A 15997-nucleotide genomic window follows, 5' to 3' on the forward strand; every position below is an offset into this window, starting at 1 on the left:
ATCATCATCATCATCATCATCATCATCATCATCATCATCATCATCATCATCTTCCTCAATTTAGCTAAGGGAGTTTAAGCCAAATATTCCCATTCAATAACAAGTACAGGGTGATCTTGACTTGTGGAAGATGCTTACTATCTATGTGAATTTAGAGAAAAGATTTCTAATTGAAACATTCAACAGTGTTATATAATCCACATTTACAATGAGATTATTAGCATAATTAGATCAAATTTGTATAATCTGACTTTGCCTGCTTTATATTCACTCCTGTGAAAATCACCATGGAAAGTGCTTCAACATCTGAAACTCAGGCAGATGGTGCAACAAAGGCTGTTATGTGTGAAATGGGTGCCTCAGAAGCTGTAGAAGCAATTATCTTAAAACAATGCCATCAGTTAACAGGTGTGGTTTCTTTCTTAGATTTTATAAAAGTAAAGGTATTCCAATGATCCTGTTCTAGTATGGGCACTGTTCTCATAGAAGTGTTCTACAAACTACCTCAATGATTTTTGACTTGTCTAAAAATGGTAAAAATGCAGTTCTTTAGAAAGGATAATTAGGGCCATTTATACTTTCTCTTAAAAAGGGGACTCAAAGTTGCTCCCTGTTGAATAAAAAGAACAGTTAAAATACAATTAATTACAATTAAAATAAAATTAACCTAAAGGCACAGTTAAGGTAGAATTGAATTAAAACCCAGAAAACCAACAGCATTAAGAATATGTCATACAATTGGTAATACAGTCACCCCTCGGTGTCCACAGGGGGATCCATTTCTGACCCTCCAGCGCAGGTGTAGGCAACCTTTTTGAGTCAGGGGTCGGGTTGCTGTCCCTCAGACAACTGGGGGGCCGAAGCCAAAAATTAAATAATTAAATAAGTTTTTTTTAAAAAAAAATTAAATAAATAAATAAACTGGGGCAAATGTAGGACAAAATTTTCAAATGGAGGACACATTTTAAACAAAAGAATGGAGGACACGCAAAAAAATTTGCTGATTTTTAAAAAAATGTTAATATAAATGCATGTTTCGGAGGCTTCTATAGACAATTGCCCCCCTTGCCTGCCGCTTGCCCCCCCTTGCCCACCTCCTCCTGATAGGCCAAAGGCGTCACGCCCTCACGCGAGAGGCTAAAGGCTCCGGCGGCAATCGGCAGCAGGACCAGGCGGGGGCCGGTCCCAAGGCCTTGCCGGGCCGCATCCAGCCCGCGGGCCGCAGGTTGCCTACCCCTGCTCCAATGGATACCAAAATCCTCAGATGCTTAAGTTTCAATTGGTATAGACAGCCAGGCCACTTACTTCTGGTTAACTGATAAGCGGTATAGAAATGTGAATGCTAATTGCTATATTTTTGTCAATACTTTCTGACGGAATTAGTTTTCATTCTTATCTGATACCTTCTTTCAGATACTGTATGATTTATCTCTTGCTCTATTTCTTAGCTAAAGGCTTGTTCCTAGAATAAATGACAATGAATAATAACACTGCAAATCTTATTGCATTCACCCATCACCGGACAGTATGCAACTAGTATGCAACCTGGGCTTCCCTTGCATCTTTTCAAGCCCGGAGAAACCTGGGTTGCGTACTGCCCATAGATGGGTGACTGTGATAAGATCCGTCTTAAGAAAGTTACATCCCGGGTCTATCTGGCAGTGAGGTTAATGCGATAATCTCCTTAGTATAACAATCATTCATATTTCAAGATAACATGGTGCTTATATGTTTATTTTGTAGCTGTGCAGTGATGTCAGTAAAATGCACCAGTGGTGTAGATGGTTTTGGGTGCATGTTAATGGTACTTCTGTTGCTGAAGTATTGTGGAATTTCTCAAGTGATTTCTTTCCTTGATTCCTGATGATAAAAATACCATCAACACAGATCACAGAAGAAGATGAGAGGTTTTTGGTAATAGTGGCTGAGGAAGCATTGCTCAAGGTTACAATTGAGTATATTTGCATATAATGATGCCATTTAAGTGCCCACAGCCTTGCTGTTGATTTGAGGGCATATGCTATTCCCATGGTGAAGTAATTACGAAGGACTACAAAGGGACAACGTTTTGGTATTTTTGGTGGTGTGCAGTCCATCCTTCTGAGTCATGTTGGTGTAGAGTGTCTTTGCATCCATAGTGGCTGGAATGGTGTTTTCTAGGAGGTTGTGGATAGATTAGATTTTCTTCAGTAAATCAAGAGTACCCCTCACATAGATGGATGGAATTGATGGCACATAGTCTGTGAATTAAGTCCATATATTCTGACTTCTCTTCAGATCTTATACATCTTTCACGTTAAGGAATTAAGTCGATATATCCAGACACAATGAAGTGAATGTGGCAATAGGGGTTATTTGGTTTGTATATTTAAACAGATTAAAAAGGTTGAAGCATCTATGATGTATCCATGTAGATTTGGTCCTGTACATCTGTGGAGAATTCTTTCATCAAGTTATACAGTTGCTTATGATACATCTCAGCAGTATTTGTAGATAAGGGCATGTAGATTGTGGGTTTTGATCATTGTCTCTATGTATGTATATTGTCAAAATTGATAATGACAGCAACAACAAATGTCCTTTGTTCACCTTTTTAATGATGAAATTGGATTTCTACATAGAATGTTTGCTCCACTGTGATCAAGCTGAAGTAATCTGCAAGAGTTATGATTTACCACACAATCTCAGCTGTATGGAATGTGAAGCCACCAACAGAAAACTCAAACATTGTTGTTAAAAATCTGCTGTCTAAAGCTCAGCTTTCTGTTACAATGACATCTGCTGAATCCATGAAACAGGAACTCAGAACTCATGGATTTATAGCTTACATTTGCAGTGCTTTCAACAGAACTGTCTTTCCTGGAAGCAGCATATATGGCTTTAACACCCGAGACAACAACCTAGTAACCTAGCAGGCCTGGCTATAGATACCAGGATGTTTATGCTAACTATTTGAAAGTTTATGACCATTGCTACAATTATCATTTCCTTTCTTTACAGTACTCTGATTCCACCCCCACAGCTATGTAACTTGGTATAGAATCATGTATTTTGTGCATTTTGGTTGGCCAGTAAAGTATCACTGTTTTGTGAATTTTGGATGTTACTGTATTTTTCTATATGGCCAATGTAGCTACCCCTGATATGTTTTCTGGATTTCAAGATACCACATTTTAGCTGCAACAGTGGACTCCTAAAGAGAGAGCCAAAGGACTGGGACCTAACTCTTCAAAGTTTTTAGCTGCAACCAAAGTAAACAACTTTTTTTTTTTAAAAGGGGGTCTGCATTTGGCACGTTTACCTAAACAGCGTCTAAACATTTAGCATGAAACAGCATCTAAAAGTTTACCAAATGTAACAACACAGAGAGTACTTGAGAAATTCAGTGTTGGGTATCCTGCACAGAATGGACCCAACCTGCATCTCCATTGAGGGACATTATCACATGGGGATAGGACATTATTGTCCCATCCCTGTCCCATGCTTATTATGCAATTGTGGGAAGGAGTTTCACACAAAATTGCACTTATTGGGACATTGTCCTATCCAGAAAGCACAATTGGATGTGATCACACAAAAGGCTTTCTCACTAAGGGCCCAAACAGACAGGCCAAAATAAAGCTGCTTCAGGTCACTTTGGAGGTATGCTGTCTCAATGATACACACATCTTAAGAGGCAGGAGCTGTGCCAAAGCCTCTTAAGATGTGCATATCATTGAAACAACATACTTCCAAAGTGACCTGAAACAGCTTTATTTTGGCCTGTCTTTTCGGGCCCTATATCATGCTAATCCCGTGAATGTCCCATGAATAAAGTAGAATTGTCCCCTTATTTCCCCATATTTTGTATTATCAGAAGATATATAAGATATATGATTCCACTTCATTGATGGGACATTCACAGGATCAGAGCGATGTAGTGAGAATGCCTTTCGTGACATCATGTCCAATCACACTTTCTGTATGGGATAAAGACGCCCATCCCTGTGTGATAAAGTCCAAGGTTTCTTTTTGTGTTGCTAATGGACTTTAAATTTCATTTCCTGGAGTTCACCACTCTTTGTCCCCAGAGCCCACATGGATAAGAAGGTGGAATGGTCTCTGCCTATATAAATATCCCTCTGTACCATCTTAACTGAAAACAGCTATAACAATAGCTTGATAAAATGTAGACCTATGACTTCACCATTGCCATTTTTTCTTTATCCTGTATGATTTTTTTTACACTTTTGCATAATGAAGAAACCAGCAAAGTTTCAAAAGCTTGCATCGTATATTTTGTGCATTTTGGTAAGCCAATAAAGGTATCACTATTTGTGGGGTTTGGATGCTACTGTACTTTGCTGTATGGCCAACATGGCTACCCTGGATATGTTTTCCGGTAAAGATACAGACACCTGAAATCCAGAAATTGTATTCCATCAATCTGAGGAAGTAGATTGTGCAATCAAACTCCTTCCTTCTTTTCCCCTCTTCTGGATAGTAGTCTTTTCTTTTCCAGTCTAAATGCTATTTCAAGCAACATCCACAAGAGGGAATCAAAATCCACAGAAATAATTGTAGGTTGCTTTTTTTAAAAAAAAATCACAGGATTGTAAGTATGCAAGTGTTGATTCTTACTTCAATGTTAAATGCTTCTGAAAAGCTACTTAGAGTCCTGATGTTTAAAGTAAATTGTTGGATTGAATTAGAGAATACATCTAAAACTTGTAATATCACTGCAAATTTAACTAATGTATGTATGTAGTATCAGTCTGTGTAAAATCTGGGTAACAGAATTGTTTCTTGTTATTTCTGCTGTGGCCTCCATTTTTTCTCTTAACACAAGAAAGGGTCCATTCTGTGGTAGGGCCTACACCACAGAATGATCTTTCCCTCTGGTGTGTCCAGGATACATTGCTACTGTATTTTATATTAGAATGAATGTATACAGCCATTAGCGATCCTGATTAAGAAGCAAACACACCAATGGTTTAGAGCAAGGGTTTGCAAGATGGAATTCATTGGATCATGACAAAAGTGGCTTGTGTCCTTCAGTGATAAGTCACGAGTCATCACTCATTTTTTTCCTGAATAAATTAGAATCTAATTGCTCAATTTAGATCTGCATTTTTTGCACTGAGTTAAAAGCTTATTATTTTAAGTTCAATTTCTTCACCCGCAGTATTGTATGTGGCTCAGTGTGTGGTTCAAAAATTAGAAATTTGACTTCGTCTTCAAATATGATTGCACTTTTTTTTAAAAGGAAGTGTGAACATTAATCAAACATTTCCTAGGGGTGTGGGGCATAGAAAAAGTTGGGAGCCACTGGCTTAGCAAAACAAAATAAAAGGCTTTATTATAGGAATTCCATTCTAGGAAGGTTACTCAGGGTGCTAATCTAATCTAGCTGCAGAGAAAAGATGGGAACATCCCCAAGAACATCAGTTTATGTCACAGAGGGAGCAGGACAGAGAGAGAAGTGGGTCACTCAGACTTTCTAACCTTGTAGCTACTGCATACTGTGAGACATTCTTAACTTTTTAATGCAGAGCAATGGTTTACACATTTATTTTACACATTCTTTTATGCTGTTTTCCCTCAGCCATGAAGAGCTGTTCTATCTTGTTTTATTGTCTTATGGCTCTGTATGGTGCTTCAGGATTTGTGCACTATATGCACAACCAGTGTAGAAATGTATGCCATTGTTATAGTTTATTTAATCTGAATTAATCTTCTGAGGTTAAAATTCCCAATTTCAAGAACACAGAACACAACATAACCTGAAAAACTGTTAAAAGTCTCCCAAATTCTCTCTTAATGTTATCTAGAAGACCCTTTGTTTTGAATGTGCCCATCAAAAGATATTGGTGAGTGCCTCCACAGACCACAGTCTTTTTCCTTCTGACAGATGGATTATAAAGAACGTCAATTAAGATTAAAAGAGAAGTAAAAAGGAAAAGTAATTGCTGCAGTATAAATAATAGGCATAGATCTCATTTTCTTTCTTAGTACATTATTTTTTAAAAGAACCAGACTCCATAGTTAAATCATCTAATCTGTCCCATTTTAAATATCATTTCAGCTTTTTTCTCGTATCGGCAGAAAATTGAATTTTCTGGGATTTTAGCTTTTAGGAGCTTTCTAAATTGAGTTCAACAGAGCATCCACAATTTGTCAGCTCTGAAGCCATAAGGACACCAAGATGCAATAAGGTGTAATTTCCTTTCTGTTCAAGGCCTTCGAACTTCGCTTTATAATATAACCCCTGTTTAAATGAGCGTATAATAATGGGGCCGGGCTGGAGGAATAGCAGATTGTTCTGTACTGAGGGCCATATGCGAAACTTACAAACTACATGGGTGTCTTATATAATTCCTGAGATGTCCAGTGATGACATGGCACTATATTGCTGTTACTGCATGATCAAGCAAAGGGTTTTCTCTCAATGGGACCTAACACCCCACTTCTTGCATTTGTTGATGTTGTAGTGTTTGACTAGCATTAGGCTTACGTAACTGTATAAATTATTGGTTTGGCCCATTGGTTGGGAAAACCCTAAGAAAGGGTCTGTATTTGCTAGCTGATTTCAGAAAGTGTGGGAAAGCTGGAAGAAGAGAGGAGATGAAATTAGCAGTATTAAGGACTGGGCCCTTTCAACCTTGAATAGTGGTATTTTCAGTTCTGTATTTAGGGGAGGGGAAAAGGGTACATCCCTTGTAGTGTATACTGCACTTGCATCTATTTAGTATTTTTTTAAATAGGGCTTTAACACTGTAGCCACATGTCACAATACTACTGAGCAACACAGGTAGAAGAGTTCTGGCATGAAGTTCTGCACTGGCACCTCATTGGATGCATCGAACTTTGGGAAAGTGCATATGAAGTGCACATTCTTTCATTCTAAGAAGGCAAAGACCCCTCTGAACAAATCTTGTCAAGAAAATCCTGTAATAGGTTTACCTTAGAGTCACCATAAGTTGGAAACAACTTGAAGGCACACAACAATACTAAAACACTTACAAACTAAATCTATCCCAGGAAGGAAAAGACTAGCGTTAGGATTATACACTAATCCTAACACCCTGGAATTAAAAACTGATTTGTTACAGGGTTGGATTCCAAGGTATACTTTTGCATATGAAATTCAGCTTCTGTGTATAGACCAAGAAATCCATTGGCCTTCCAGATTTTGTTGGATCTCAACTCTTAGCATTCCGCTTTATTGCCTGTGTTGGATGGGGCTACTGGAACTTGCAGTCCAACACTATCTGGAGAGCCTCATGATTCTCCTGCCTATCATAGGTCAGTGGTTTGGTGTTTACGGAGGCTGTCTGAAGGACATTACAGCCCATCTTTGGCCCTTTTCTGTAATCCTTTGCTTCTCTGCAAACAAAGAGAGAACAAAGAATTTGATTGTCTGCTCATTTTTACAATTGTTCTGATGGTTAACAATGCAAAAGTGTTGTAGGGATTCACTTCTGGAATGCTTTGGCTCCTTCAGATTACCTGAGGAACACATCCTCTCATAATTAATAATTTATGTTTCAGAAAGCTACCTTTTTGCTTGCATTTGGATGGTTTCTTTCCTAACCTGATCCCACTTTGTAGATAATGTACAAAATGTACTAGCCTGCAAGGCTTTTAAAAGAAACTACCCTGATCTAGGGGCTCACAGAGAGAAGGTTCAAAGAACTCTGTCCAAAAACCTGCTGTATTGCTGTGCTGAATAAAGAGAAAGTAGGATCGCTCTGCTTTCTGCCAGTCTGCTTATTTTACTGTGCCCAGTTTCTTGTCACCTACAGTGACAGTTTTTGTTAACTGCCCTTGAGCTGACTTCAACTCATGGTGACCACATGGATGAAAGGTTGCCAAGAGCCCCTGTCTTTTCTGTTCAGGTCCTGCAGCCTCAGGCCTGTGATCTCTTTGTGTCTAACCATCTGGCAGTTGGTTTTCTTCTATTTCTACTGTCTTCCATCATTCTCCCCTCCCCCCATTTTCCTTCATGATGTGGCCAAAATATGACAGCCTCAGTTTAGTAATCTTGGCTTCATGAGAGAGTGCAGACTTGATCTGTTCTAGAACATATTTGTTTGTCTTCTTGGCCATTCACAGTATCCTGAACACTCTCCTCCAGCACCACATCTCAGATGAGTTTATTTTCTTCCTATCCGCTTTCTTTACTGTTCAGCTCTCGCATCCATACATGGTGATGGGAAATACAGTGGATTGGATGAGCCTCACTTTAGTGTTCAGATTTACGTCTTTACTTTTTGTAATCTTGTCCAGTTCTTTCATAGCTGCCCTTCCCATTCCTAGTCTTCTTCTGATTTCTTGGTTGCAGTCTCTGCTCTGATCAATATTTGAATCAGGATATGGGAATTCTTTCACTATTTCAATTATCTTATTGTCTAGGAATCCGTGTAGATCTTCCATGGTATTATTTTTATTCTTTAATGTTCAACATTAAGCCTGTCTTGGCACTCTCCTCCTTAACCGTATTCAGTAATTGCTCCAGGCCTTTATTTGTTTCTGCTAGTAGTGTTGTGTTATCCGTGTATCTTAGGTTGTTAATGTTCCTTCCTCCTATCTTCAATCCTCTTGCCTCTGAGTCTAAACCTATGATAGCTAAAATAGAAGCTTGCTTTTGTGTCTCTGCACTGCCAGGAAGCTGTGGTTCAAGCACTTTCCATGAACTGCTCTCCATTCAGATCCTAGGTCTCTTGTACTGTATCTGTTTTAATCTTCCAAGGAGAAGATTAAGTTCCCAAGGAGAAATCAAAGTTGTAAGACTTGCTATGTCTGGCCTAATGATCTGGTACAATATGCTACGTTAAATGAAGAAACTACATCTTTTTCTAAACATAGTGGATAGTTTTATAAACTTATATACTGTTTTCATTTTACATTATTTATCACTGATTACAATTAAATGGTAAAAATTCAATCATTTAGGGTTTTTTTCCCCTGTCCCTAAAAGTCAACTTGAATCCTGTGGTACCTCTAATGGTACTTGACTTTTGAATGAAAACGAGTTCTACAACTAAAGAACACACATGCAGAGAGTTCCTCTACATGTAATAGTTGTTAAGAAAGTGTGTAGATTTTGATTTTGATTGCAAAGGTATGATAAACAGAGCTGGGGAAGCTTGACTTTTTCTCTTCAAAGCAGAGCTTTGAAAACTTAATTTCCACACAGAGAAATACTTTCTCATTTGTTGGTGGTTTGTTTTGGTAAGTAATTTAGCAGTCAAAAAGGCATGCCCTTTACCTTGCTGCTGCATGCTATTTTACTCCTGAGTAAACCAGCACAGCAGGGAGGGAGTACCCTCCCTTCCTGCTGCACACTGGTTAACCTGCTGCATGCCGGTTGACTCGCAAGTACACCCGCTCGACCGGGTGTCACCCCTCCTGGGATATCATCTTGTCTGTACCCCTGCACCCCCTAGTAATGCCAGTGTGTACCAATGCACCATCGGCAGTATGACATAACTTGTGTGTGTGTGTGTGTGTGTGTGTGTATCTATGTATCTATGTATGTGTGCACACACACACACGTAGACACACACACACACACACACACACACACACTACTATTTCCTGTTAATTAAAAAAAATCTTTAAAAACATTGTATAAACTGTACATTCCATAATGTTATAAACTGCTCTATTGACTTTTAAATTACTGTATTTGAGTTACCAGATTTACCTTATTGTTTTAATAAAGTATCAATGCAATCTTTTTTTAATTCAGTGATTTAGACTGGGATGTGCTCTTGTTGATTTAAACTACACTAAACTATTAAGACTATCTTGATTTAAATAAACCCATCCTGACTGAAATTGAGAAGACCCAGAAAACATATTCGGGGTAACCATTTTGGCCATACAGCAAAATACAATAAAATACCAAATCTACAAAAGAGCAAAACTTTTATTGACCAACCAAAATGCACAAAATACATCATACAAGCTTTCAAAACTTTCCTACCATTCCAAGCCTTGATTTAATGGAATGTAAAAAGTTAATTGATGTTCTTTACATGTAAAGAGTTAATGATTAGTCTTGTGTATTAAACTTTTCCTGTTTTGTTTTAACAATCTCATAACGAATGTTCATGATAAATAAAGACATTAAAAGTCTCTTCTTTATAGTTGCATTGTGGTAAAAAAGCACAAAAAGACCAATGTCCATGATGGTTAATGTTTTACTTTGGCATGATTTAATCATCTTTAAATCGATACACTGACCTCCATCGGTTGCACAATCTAGCAGAGTCTCTTAACAGTTTCTGTCCCACTTGACTCTATCACTTGATAACTTTTGTTCACTTTTCTGATGATATAAAATGAAGGGAGCCTGCTCAGGATGGCTACTCTTATAGATTCTGGTTTGCATCTCTTTTGCAAACAAAGGTATTAGTTTCTTAGCTCTTGTAGAACTTGTAGCTCTAGCAAAATAGTTTTCAGACATTTCTGTTAGCTTCTAGCATGATGGACTAAAGCATTTGCCCTTTTGGACATGACATCAATTTGTCCATTGCATAATTTGTCAAATGCGCAATGTGTGCTGTGGTTGAAATCCGCATTTCTCAAAAAGCAGTGGATTTCTCACACCTTGCATATAAAACAGAGGTCATGATTGCCCCATTTGTCTTCCTGCACAGTTGAACCTTTCACCTGAACAAATGAAAGCATTTCTTCACAGTGTCCTAATATTATACCTAGTCTCTGTCCAGTCAGATAATGCTGACAGGTTTTCTGAGATAAACATACAAACGCTGCCTCATATGAAGTTATGCCATTGATATATTATCCATAGCAGGGATGAGGATTTTGCTGTCTTCCATCTGTTGTTGAACTTCACTTTTTAGTATTCCCCATTATATTGGCCAGGACTGCTGGGCATTGCAATTTAATATGTGGAAGACTTCACATCTGCTAATCTACACAGACTGTTAGTAGATTTCCAGACAGTGGCTGTTCCCAGCCCTATTTTGAGATGTGGCAGGAACTGTAATTGAAACCTTTTGGATTCAAATAAATATGCTGTACTCCAGAGCTCCATTGCTGAACTACAGTTCCTATCAGCACTATCCAGATCAGCACTGCCAGTGGTGAGGGGTAGGGGTGACTAAATCATTTCTGACTGGTGATCCTAAGGCAAACCTATCATGGCATTTTCTGGAGCTGAGAGGTTTTGACTCGCCCAGTGGGTTTCCATGGCTGAGCAGGGAATAGAACTCTGCTCTTCAGAGCCCTAACGCAACACTCAAACCACTACACCACACTGGCTCAAAGGGCCTCCCAGTCTTCATTCCAAGAAGTCTCTGTGTATATTAACTTCACCATTCACATTCAGTTCTACCCAACCATTCTACATGCCCTTTGTAATAAGTGAAATAGTGCAAGAATGAGGGCTGTGGATCAAAAGACTTGTTAGCCAGCAACAGTAGAGAGCATGACAGTGGAAAGAGATTTCCACCTTACACTCTTAGGTTTGATGTGCTAATCTCAGAATGTTTCTATTGATTCCTTGAAGTCAGATGTTTGTTTGTTTGCTTATTTGTTTAAAAAACAATATAAATGGCAGCAAAGTTATATGAACACTTACTTATGCCCCAAATGTTTGTACAAACTGATGACTTTTTTTTTTACAGATGCCTGATAAATGAAAATGCAGGACCTCCGGGATTTCTGACAGAAGGGAGTACTACAGCTGGTAGGGCTGCCAGCTCTGAGCAGGGTATCTCCAGTCTTTGCATTAGAAGCTGATAGCATAAAAAACACTTGTGAACTGGAATTAGAGACAGTGTGGTGTAGTGGTTTGATGTGGGAAGATGACTCTGGAGATCAGGGTCCGATTCTTTGCTTAGCCATGGGCAATTCACACACTCACAGTCCTAGAAATCCACATGATAGGGTTTCAATCTCAAGGTTTCTGAGTCTTTCCCAGTTTTGGCTTTTTACCCATGTATGTTGGTAAAATTTTCTGCTTTTTCTCGGGTCTCACTGGATAAACTATCTAAACTGCTGACTTCAATCCTTCAATTTTTTTGTCTTGATCATATCACCTCTTGTTTCTTAATTTTTGTTGCCCCTGCTATTCTACCTTCCCTTTTTCACATTATTAACTTTTCCATCTCCACTAGTTCTTTTCCTTCTGTGTTTAAACACACGGTTTCATTTTGATGAAGCCCTCTCTTGACCCCTTCTCCCTTTCTTACTATCATCCTTTTCTGTCAAAGGTCTTGGAATGTGCCATTTACTATCATTGTCTTGAGTTTCTTTCTACAAACTTTATCATGGATCCTTTTTAGTCTGACTTTTGTCCTTTGCATTCTACCAAGACGGCCCTCATGAAGATTGCAGACAAGCTTGTTTTAGCCAAGCCGAAGGGTTTGTAATCTGTCCTTGTTCTTCTTTATCTTTCTGTGGCTTTTGATACTGTTGATCATGATCTTTTGGTAGACTTGTTTCAGGAGCTGGAATTTTTGGATTCAGTCCTTGATTGGTTTAGAATCTTTCAAATAAATTGTTTTCTGTGGTAGCAGGAGGTCAGATTTTCACTCCTATTTTGTTGTCAGTTGAAGTCCCACAAGGTTCTGTTCTGGGTCCATTGTTGTTTTCTCTTTACACTTTGTCTTTAGGGAATCTTATCAGTTTCCACAGTTTTCAATATCATCTATACACCAATGATGCTCAAATATATTTTTCTGCTCCAGAAATCTCTTCAAATATGGAACAGCAAGTTTCGCCATGTCTCTCTGCCATATCAGCATGGATACTTCATTGGCATTTGAAACTTAATATGTCTAAAACAGAACTGATAATCTTTCCATCTAAGCTGACTTTATAATATACATTTTCAATTACAGTCAATAATGTTCCCATTCATCCAGTGAAGGAAGCATGTAGTCTTGGATTCATATTTGATTCCTCGATGCCATTTATCCCTCAGATCCAGGCTACAGCCAAGTCTTGTCAATAAAATTGGACCTTTCTTTTCAGTTTATATGTCCAAGACCTTGGCTCACACCCTGGTTATCTCGTGCCTAGATTACTGCAACCTGGGGCTAGATTGTCCTCCACCACAAGGAGGACATTTTCCACTGCTGCCCCAGCCCTTTGGAATACGCTGCCCACTGAGCTCCGCTCGACTACCACCCTGGCCCAATTCAGGAAGGATTTGAAGACCTTCCTGTTCCAACAGGCATTCCCCGATTAAAAATCCTGTGGGCCTCCCTCCTCTTTCGTGGCCAAGAGGAAGGGCTTTGGGGCTTTTAGCCTGTGTTTTTTATTATTGTTTATATGTGATGTATTTTGGATTTTATTGTATGTATTGTTGTTTTAAATTTTATACTGTAAGCCGCCCTGATCGAAGGAAGGTGCGGGATATAAATAAAAACTTTATTTATTTATTTATTATTATTACTTTCTCTTGGTGGGGCTTCCTCAGTATCACCTTGGTTCTTTGATCTCTGTCCAACATTCTACTGCTAGGATTATCTTTACGGCCCAACGTTTTGATCACATTACCCCTCTGCTGACTTCTCTTCACTGGCTCCCCATTCCCTTTAGGATTTATTACAAGCTCCTTCTTTTAATCTTTAAAGCCCTTCATGATTTGGCTTCCCCCTATTTGTCAGGCCTTATTTCTTCTCACTACTCTACTTGCATGTTAAAATCGAGGGGCTCTGGGCCTTTGTCCCAGCCCAGGCTTTTCTCCTCCCCAGCTCGAATTTGCTCTTTCTCTCTTGCTGCTTCCTACTCTGACCTCCAATGCCTACAACCATTCAGCAAGTACACACACACAAATGGCCCTCTTTCTCTTTTTTTAACGTGGCTAACCTTGTGCAATGAGTAAGTTCATACATTGTGCAAGTGGTTGTGTAATTGATCCACTATAAACATAATGGTATATATATATATATATTGCTATACTAAAGGTATATGAATTTGGCTGAAAATGAGCGATCTCAGTGGACCAAATTAGACACTGCACCAATGACAACTATGGACCCTACACAAGACCTCACATCTAATAATCCTGTTTGGTCAAAACAACCATTGTCTCTTTATTGTTGTGTGCATTCAAGTTAATTCAGAATTATGTACCCTCTCATAGGAATTTTGTGGTAAAATGTATTAAGGGAAGGTTTGCTGTTGCCTTATCCTAAGTCTGAGAAAGTGTGACTTGCCTAAGATCACCTTGTGGGTTTCAATGGCTGAACTTTCTACTCTCTTCTGCACCTCCTGTGCCACATACAGGATTTCAGTTTTGAAGCAGTGGGTTCGGAGAACTCATAAAAACCAGAGAACCTATGAGAAATCAGCCACAGTTGCCAAACCTGACTTCTAAGAAGCATGTGCCCAAACTGGATGGTTGGCAGTCTTAACTCAGTAATCTGAGGTCCTAAAGATGAAGGTGGGCAGGAGAGATGTATTCAAATAGTCTGGGTTCATCTTTGTTACCTAACAAGTGTGGTGCCACCCACAACATTATGCTCCATTTTACGCTCTGAAATACAGTGGTCTCTCCACATTTGCTGGGGTTAGAGGCACAGGACCCTTGTGAAAGTGGGGAAACGGCAAATAAAAAAACCAATATTTTTCTTTTACCGGAGAGGACACCTCTCTAGGAATCTCTAGGTGCTCCAGTGCAAGTTTATGGTCAACATTTGCCAGACATTGACCACAGAATTGCAGGAGGAGCTACAAAGGCCTAGTGGAGTGTTCTTTCTAGGAATCTCTAGGTCATTCAGTGTGCCTTTTGGTTAAAGTTGACCACAGAGTTGCGCTGGAGGACCTAGAGATTCCTAGAGATAACATATTAATAAAATTCATGCATATTATATATACTCGTGTATAAGTCTAGAAATGTAAGTCAAGAAATTGACCCCAAAAACCTTAGTGGACTTATCCACGGGTCAATGTAAACATAATACTTTAACTTTTACTATAAAACAGAAACTATCCACTGGTGAAAGGCAAGAGTGTTATCTGTTCTGGAAGCACTGACCTCCTTCTGTTCTCTTATCCTTCCAGCATTTAGTGTGAGTGCAAACAGTTGCATCTGCTGGAATTTTGTAAGGAGAGTACTGTACTGCACTACTCTCTTATAGTGCTCCTATTCCACTTTTACTTCTCTGGTTGCCTCCTGTGGCATTCCAGGGTTTGCAGTTTAGGGAAAGGGCATTTAGAATAATAATAATAATAATAATAATAATAATTATTATTATTATTATTATTTGTATACCGCCCTATGGAAAACCAATCCGGGTGGTTGACAACAGTAAAATATAAAATATAACAATTAAAAACACTTTATCCCTCCCCCCCTTAAGACAGTATTAAACAGTATAACATATTAAAAACACAATATCAAAGCATAAAAACAACAATTAAAAACTAAAAACCCTGATATCCCTCTGTTGATCCTCGACCATCACTAAGATGGGGCCACGGGAGGAATGAGGGAATCAGGGAACCTGGGAACCTGGGCCGGGATGGTTAATCTGGAAAGGCCTGCCGGAAGAGATCCGTCTTGACTGCTTTTTTAAAGCTGTCTAATGATGTCAACTGACGGATCTCATCCGGCAGGTCGTTCCAGAGTTTGGGGGCGACAGCAGAGAATGCCCTCTGGGAGGTCGCCGCAAGCCTAGATTTTAAAGGCTGTAGTAAGTTCTTCCCAGAGGACCGGAGAGCGCGGGGAGGATTGTACGGGAGGAGGCGGTCCCTAAGATAGCTTGGACCCAAGCCATTTAGGGCTTTAAAGCCTCTCAACCAGAAGAGGGCTCTTTAGGCCTTACTGAACTACAAATCCCAGAATGCCACAGGAGGCAGACAAAGATTCTGGCACAGTGTATTGCTTTGTCTAGACACTGTTTACCAGGATGCCAGGAAATTACTGTCACTGCATTTTTTTTGGGGGGGGGATATTTTAGATATCAAAACTTTCATATGTATTACTTATCAATCACTTTTTTCCTTTCTGTTTGGCATACTCTTTTGTTTT

The sequence above is a fragment of the Sceloporus undulatus genome, chromosome 2 (genome assembly GCF_019175285.1).
Source record: "Sceloporus undulatus isolate JIND9_A2432 ecotype Alabama chromosome 2, SceUnd_v1.1, whole genome shotgun sequence".
Taxonomy (NCBI): domain Eukaryota; kingdom Metazoa; phylum Chordata; class Lepidosauria; order Squamata; family Phrynosomatidae; genus Sceloporus; species Sceloporus undulatus.